Consider the following 7,097-nt stretch of genomic DNA (forward strand, 5'->3'; position numbering starts at 1 on the left):
TCACTATTGTGAGGATAGCACCAAGTCTTGGGGATCCACTCCCATGATCCAGTCACCACCCACCAGGCCCCCCCCCCACATGTTGTGGGAGGGGTCCAGGGGGAGGTAATTGAATCATGGGGGCCGGTCTTTCCGATGCTATTCTTGTTATAGTTAATAAGTCTCATGAGATCTGATGGTTTTATCAGGAGTTTCAGTTTTTGCTTCTTCTCATTTTCTCTTGCCACTGCTATGTAAGATGTGCCTTTCACCTCCCGCCATAATTGTGAAGTCTCCCTAGCCATGTGCAACTGTAGGTTCAATTAAACCTCTTTTTCTTCCTAGTCTCAGGTATGTCTTTATCAGCAGCATGAAAACGGACTAATACAGGTGGGCACAAATACTCAAACTATATCATCCTGCTCCTGGTCCCCCAAGTCTTATGTCCTTCTCTAATTGCAAAATACAATTATACCTTCCCAATAGTTCTCCAGAGTCTTAACTCATTCCAGCATTAACTCAAAAGTTCCAAGTCCAGGTTCAAAGTCTCATCTGGACTCATTTGCTTCTATTTATGAGCCTGAGAAATCAAAACAAGTTATTTACTTCCAAGATACAATGGGGGTACAGGCATTGGGTTATCATTCCTGTTACAAAAGGGAGAAATCAGCCAAAAGAGAGGGGCTACAGGCCTCAAGCAACTCTGAAACTCAGCAGCACAGCCATTAAATTGTAAAGCTCAAAAATAATCTCTTTTGACACCATGTCCCATGTCCCATGTCCAGGGCACACTAACACAAAGGTTGGGATTTACAAAAGTGGAGCTCATGGTGATAGAGAGTAGAATGGTGGTTATCAGGATCTGGGAAAAGAAGAGGAAGAGGATGAAGGGAAGTTTGTTAATGGCTGCAAAAATACAGTTGGCTAGAAGGAATGAGTTCTAAAAATCAGTAGAGTAGTAGGGAAATTATAGCTATCAATAATTTATTGTATATTTCAAAAAATAGCTAGAAGAGAAGAATTAAAATGTTCCAAACACAAGAGATAAATATTTGAGGTAATGGATGTCCCAATTACCCTGATTTGATCATTACACATTGTATGCATCTATCAAAATGCCATCTGTATCCTCAAAAGATGTGCAAGTATGATATGTCAATTTTTTTAAAAGAAACCGTTATCTAAGGTCATAAAGATTTGCTGTTATGTTTTCTTCTGAGGGTTTTATAGTTTTTGCTCTTACATTTCAGTGTCTGATCCATTTTTAGTTAATTTTTGTGTATGGTGTGAAATAGGGATCAAACTTTATTATTTTACATGAGGATATCCAGTTATCTCAGCACCATTTATAGAAAAGACTGCTTTTTCCACATTGAATTAACTTAATATATGAAATTCTGATTATGTAATCACTTTTAAGTTTCAAGAACTCTGTTTTCCTTTCAGAATAGTCCTATTTGGTAATATCCTGTTTTTGTTTTTCTCTTGTTTTCTCTGAGGGTCTTCTCTGAGGGTATTTTGATATGACTCTCTCCGCAGAAACCTTTTGTTTCCCTTTTAAAAATCTCCCTCCTCTACTCTCTTTTTGGTCACATCTCCCATGTTACAATATTTCTTCAGCTATCTGGTAATCCTTGGTTCCTGGTTCTTGACTAATATTGGTGTCTTATTTGGGGGGCTTGTGAGCTCAATTGTAGGGTGATTTGAGTGGGGTTTTTTTGATGAAATGCTGATGCCAGTATATGTGAAGTCTTTTTTCTTGGGTTGGTCAAGTTCTGCAGTGAATATTCCTCTATTCTCTTTCCAGGAGGGTAAAGGTCTGGCTGCCAGTATTCTGGAAGCTTTGTGGGGGAAGAAGTTAGGGGCCTCATTATTCCATCTCTAGTATGATTGCTGTTACTTAAGCCTCCTGTGTCAGGTCTGGTACCACACATTCAACTATGCCCAGTGAATTCCCAGTCCAAGGACTTTATCTGTCAGAGAATAAATTCCCAGTTTCCTTTCTGAGAGGTGATGGGTCAATTTCACAGCAACAGGAATGGGGAGGAGATCTAGGGTTCTAACTATTTATAAGCAACTTGTATAAAATATTTGTACAAGTGTAAAACTATGTACATATAGTTTCACACATATAGTAACCTTGCACATATAGTTCTGCACTTGGTGCAATCTAACCTTGCACATATAGTTTTGCACCTGTACAAATAACATTTCAATATTATTTATAATCCAAATACATTGGACACTATCTAGATTTCTAGCAATAAGATAAATATACACATTCCATACAGTAAGATATAGTATAAAAAAGATTAGGTAGAATGTATGTTAATGTGGAAAAAAGTTCATAAAATATTGCTAATATAAAACAATTGGAATAACATGCTCCAATTTATGTAAAAATGTATACAAATGTTCATATAATGCATTCCATGCATGCATAGAGAAGAGTCTGAAATAATATACACCAATATGTTAATGCTAGTTGACTATATGCCAGAATTAGAGGTGAATATGATTTTGTCCCCTTTATTTTTAGCTGTATTTCATACTATTCTACAAGACAGATCAGTTACTGACAAATGATGCTTTTGTAAAGTGTAATTCTCAGTTCACAGGTGTGAGCTCCTTTCTTAAGCAGGAACTATCACTTTTGAACTCATGTATTGTAAGTAAACAGCACAGAGCCTGCACCTAAGTACTCACCAAACCTGTGTGTAAGGAATTCATTCCATTTGCTTTCTTTCATGTTAATAATTTCTCCCGTATTCAGTGAAATCTACTTTACCTTGATGTTCCTGTTTTCTTTTGTCCTCATCAGTGTGAATGCTAAGGGAATGTGTGAATGTAATTTGTTGAAGTGGTCTGATGAAACTTTTGACAAAATTGATATAAGCTTGTTTTCAAAAGATATAACAATGTGTTAAACTTATAAGTAAGACTGTTGAAATGACGTTTGACTTAAAATTGAAAAGCTATCAACTCTGAGTTACTGTTTAGAGGGCCATCTGAAGAAATTGCTGCCTCCTAGCCCACAAAAGAAGAAATGATAGGATCATTTTATAGTAAGTCCATTGGCAGACATATAGAGTGGAGGCTGGAAGACAGGATTGCTTGCTGATTTTGGAAAGGGTTCCGAACATTTGATTTGGGGGTTCTGTCTCATAGGAATCACTGGAGGAAACAGCAGGAGTTGTGTTTGATAAATCACTTAAGAAATAAATTCTATTGTGTATATTTAAGGTATACAACATGATTTTATAAGATACATGGATAGTAAAAAGATATATAGAGCATTCACAAATTTGCATGTCATTCTTGCACGTGGGCATGCTGATCTTCTCTGTATTGTTCCAATTATAGAATATGTGTTGTCAAAGCAAGCACTCATTTTTTTTTTTTTTTTTTTTCAGAGGGAGTCTCGCTCTGTTGCTAGGCTGGAGTGCAGTGCCACGATCTTGGCTCACTGCAACCTCCGCCTCCCAGGTTCAAGCAATTCTCTTGCCTCAGCCTTCTGAGTAACTGGGACTACAGGCGCGCACCACCGCGCCCAGCTAATTTTTTTGTATTTTTAGTAGAGACAGGGTTTCACCGTGTTGGCCTGGATGTTCTCCATCTTTTGACCTCGTGATCCACCTGCCTCTACCTCCCAAAGTGCTGGGATTACAGGTGTGAGCCACTGTGCCCGGCCTAAATCATTTTTATTTATTTATTTTCTTACTAGTTAGAAGACTTGATAGGGAGAAGCAAGGAAGAGGAGGAGAGCTCTGGTCACGTCCTTCATTGGCTCAGCACTTCAGCTGCTCTTTAATAGGCCTCAGGCTGCCCTTGAAACCCCAGGATGAGAGGTACTTTACTTTGCCAGATTATCCTGTGTATCAGTCAGGGTCCAGCCAGAAAAATAAGTCACTCTAGGTCTTTCAGTAGATGAAATTTAGTCCAGGAAATAGATTTTGCAGATGATGGAGAGGGAGTTTAGGGGCCAGAGATAGGGCTTTTGTATGGGAACCAGAACTGTGGAAGAAAGGATAACCTGGAAGGAGGTGGAGCTTCTGGAGACATCAAAGGAGACAGAGAGAGAAGGGAGAAAATTCGCTTGCCATGCCCTTCCTTGTGGCCTTCATCTTCTAGCTGTGCCTCCCATATGCTGAAGCCAGAGGGCAAAAGAGCCTGGAAGTGTCGTTCCCTGAGATGAAGAGCAGAGCAGGGCAAGGCAGGGAAGAGCACAGACTGGCAGGGATAGGCACATTGAGTACATTTTATGAAGTTGAGATTGTATGAATTAACTTACTACGTCTGCACCTCTGACATGTTCTTACATACCTACACGCACCCAAGCATTTTCAGCGTGTGTGTGTATCTGTGTTTGTGTATGCATATCTCTGAGATCTTGGTTGGGCTAACGTCCTGCTTATGAGAAAAGTGCAAGTGCTCATTCTAAGATTGTATGCAAAATGACAGTGAACACTCCTGTTTTCAATTGGCACTTAGCATTTACATAATGCTGAAACATCTGGTCTTTCCCATCAACCCGGGCTTGAAGTTAGTCCAGTTGATTGCTTGGCATTATGTACAGACAACAGCTGGCTGGTTAACTGGAGTTTTGATTATGACTGAATTGGCTGGATGTTTGGTGTTACATAGACTGATGTTATGACTGGCTAACAACGGAACAGAGCCAGTTACGGGGAAGATCAATGACAAATTTGTGAAATCAAACTTTTGTATGGAATTTCACCGGAAAAGATAATTATTTATTTCCAAGACTGAGTTTCAGAAACTCACTGGAATTTCACTGGAAAAGATAATTATTTGTTTCCAAGACAGTTTCAGAAACACTGAGACCTAGCTGAGTTTATCTCTGGTGTCTTTTCATTCCCATTTCATCTCCTTGTACCCAAGTGTCCCCTGCCCATGTACCCAATATCCTCAGGTGCCCTTGGCCTTTCACCCTTAAGGCACCTGGCTCCTGGGCTCATCACCCTGGGAACAACCTCCAGATTCTGAATTTCTTAGCCTTTATGTCTCTTTCCCCTTTGTCCCTTTCATCAAATTACATTTGTGCTATCATTCAGAGATCTGCTGTCTGTTGCAGGATCAACTGATCTCAGAATCTAATTTTCATGAAGATGTTTGTAGATGATACTGTGCTAATACTTATCTTTTCATCTTTCCATATGTGGAAGCGGTCTCAACTGAGACTGAAATTCAGGCATACTTGGCACATTTTTATCTTGTGCTTGCCAGAAGCATGTTTGCACAAATACTCAGGAATGTCCTGGGAGAAGAAGAAGCCAGGTTGGATAAGCTCTCAGCAGAGGGCCTTGCTTGTCAGGCCTTGCCTGAGCCAGCATGTGCCATGGTTTCAGGCACCTAGAGCTGTCTCCCTGCCCTAATGGAACATATCTGAGTTCTGTGGAGAGCAGAGGAATTCTAAAATTTTAAGGGAGGTTAGGGGTGAGAAGAGAGAGAGAGAGATAGAGAACTCTGTAAAGTAAGTTCTGAGACCTAAGTGATCATGCTTGAAAATCTCTCCAAAGCAAAATGGAAGTAAGATTTCTTTCTTGTGACAGAGTTCTTGCATAGATTTGATTTCTGGAGAGCCCTAGGAGGAACTGGGGTACTTGCAGGAATGATGGCTAAGCCAAGCTGAGGTCATCACAGGAGCCAGCAGGAATGGGATTATTTAGCAGCCTGTCTCAGACTCAGAAATATTGGAAAAAAGTTTTTGAAGGGATCAGGGCGAGTAGTGGGGTGGGGAAGGCTGAAGGCCTGAAGGCCTGTCAAACACAAATGGTTATACAGACTAGAAACATTTAAATTATTCCATTAAATAAAACTTCATTTTAACCCACACTTTTAAGGTCTAAGGAAATTCAGATGGTACCTGTAGCATATTTGCCTTTTACCAGAACCTTTGAATGTTTTGCATCCAATACATGATTGATGGTAGCAACTTCAGATCATACCAATGGTAAATTGGTGAAGGAAAAATACTTTTAGGCAATCATTTAAGTATTCTTCAAATAATACTCCATAAATTTGCTTCTTATCCCCCTGGTTTTATTTGTTAGCTTAAGACATGAGGACTTGAAATGTCACTATATGATTATTGACAGAGACTTGGCTGCTACTGGGTAGAAGAGTGTGAAATCCAAACACATTTTTAAAATCTGAGTAGATCTTTATTAGCTCATAACTAGCAATATTACAATGGAAATTATTTTAGTTTATGTAATTAAGGTAAAACTTCAGTTTTAATGATAGGTTGCTGATTGGTCTTACTATATTAATTCATTTAACAGACATTTGCTTGGTGTCTATAATGTATTAAACAGTTTGCTGGGCTCAGGGTGAACTTTGGTGAATGCAGCAGATTTAAAATCTAATATAGCTAAATCAGGCTTAACTTTCTTTGTTGTCTAGCTGAGACACCAACTGAAAAAATTATGGTATCAAAACAATAAATTTTCCCTAAGAAAGATTATGCTCTGTATCGTCAGAAAGTATGTTCCCTGTCCCAAGATCTGGACATATGAATATATATATCAATGTTTAGTGTGTGTGTGTGTGTGTGTTTAGTATAACTTGTGTTCATATCACAGAACCTCATATGGCTAAAGAAAAATTACAGAAATTTAAATATCAAACATGTAGGTTTCATCTTTAGAAAAAAATTCCAGATTTTATTTAAACCACCAAAATTGCAGTCAGCTGCTGAGAGAAAAATAAAGGCAAAGATCCTGTTTACAAGGCACCTAGAGTTCAGCCATCAGATGGTTTTGGTTAAGATGTAGTTTCTCTTCATGCCGATGTTTCTATAAGACATTTTTGTGAGTCAGTCATCACCCAACTTCCTAGTGTCTTTCTTTCCCTTGTGTAGTTTCTTTCTTTCTTTCTTTCTTTCTTTTTTTTTTTTTTTACAATACCTTTATAGCACTGCTTTTAATTTTTGACATTTACTGAAAACTTACTCCCTTGCAGCTTTTGTGGGATTTGTAGAATTGCGTTCTATAATAGGCAAAATTCTGATATGTGTGTGTGTGTGTGTGTGTGTGTGTGTATGTGTGTGTGTGGTGGGGGGAGCGGGGATTCCTGTCATTTCTTTGTGGCTCTTT

The 7,097-nt window shown here is 38.8% G+C and overlaps 1 non-coding gene across 1 annotated transcript; it reads right to left on the reverse strand.

Moving 5' to 3' along the window:
- Window positions 1-3,259: 3,259 nt before the first annotated feature.
- On the reverse strand, window positions 3,260-3,366 carry LOC112428638 (U6 spliceosomal RNA). The gene has a single exon (XR_003020685.2). It is a non-coding gene; the product is annotated as a U6 spliceosomal RNA (small nuclear RNA).
- Between the last annotated feature and the right edge of the window lie 3,731 nt (window positions 3,367-7,097).

Source organism: Macaca nemestrina, chromosome 11 (genome assembly GCF_043159975.1).
Source record: "Macaca nemestrina isolate mMacNem1 chromosome 11, mMacNem.hap1, whole genome shotgun sequence".
In the NCBI taxonomy this organism is placed as follows: domain Eukaryota; kingdom Metazoa; phylum Chordata; class Mammalia; order Primates; family Cercopithecidae; genus Macaca; species Macaca nemestrina.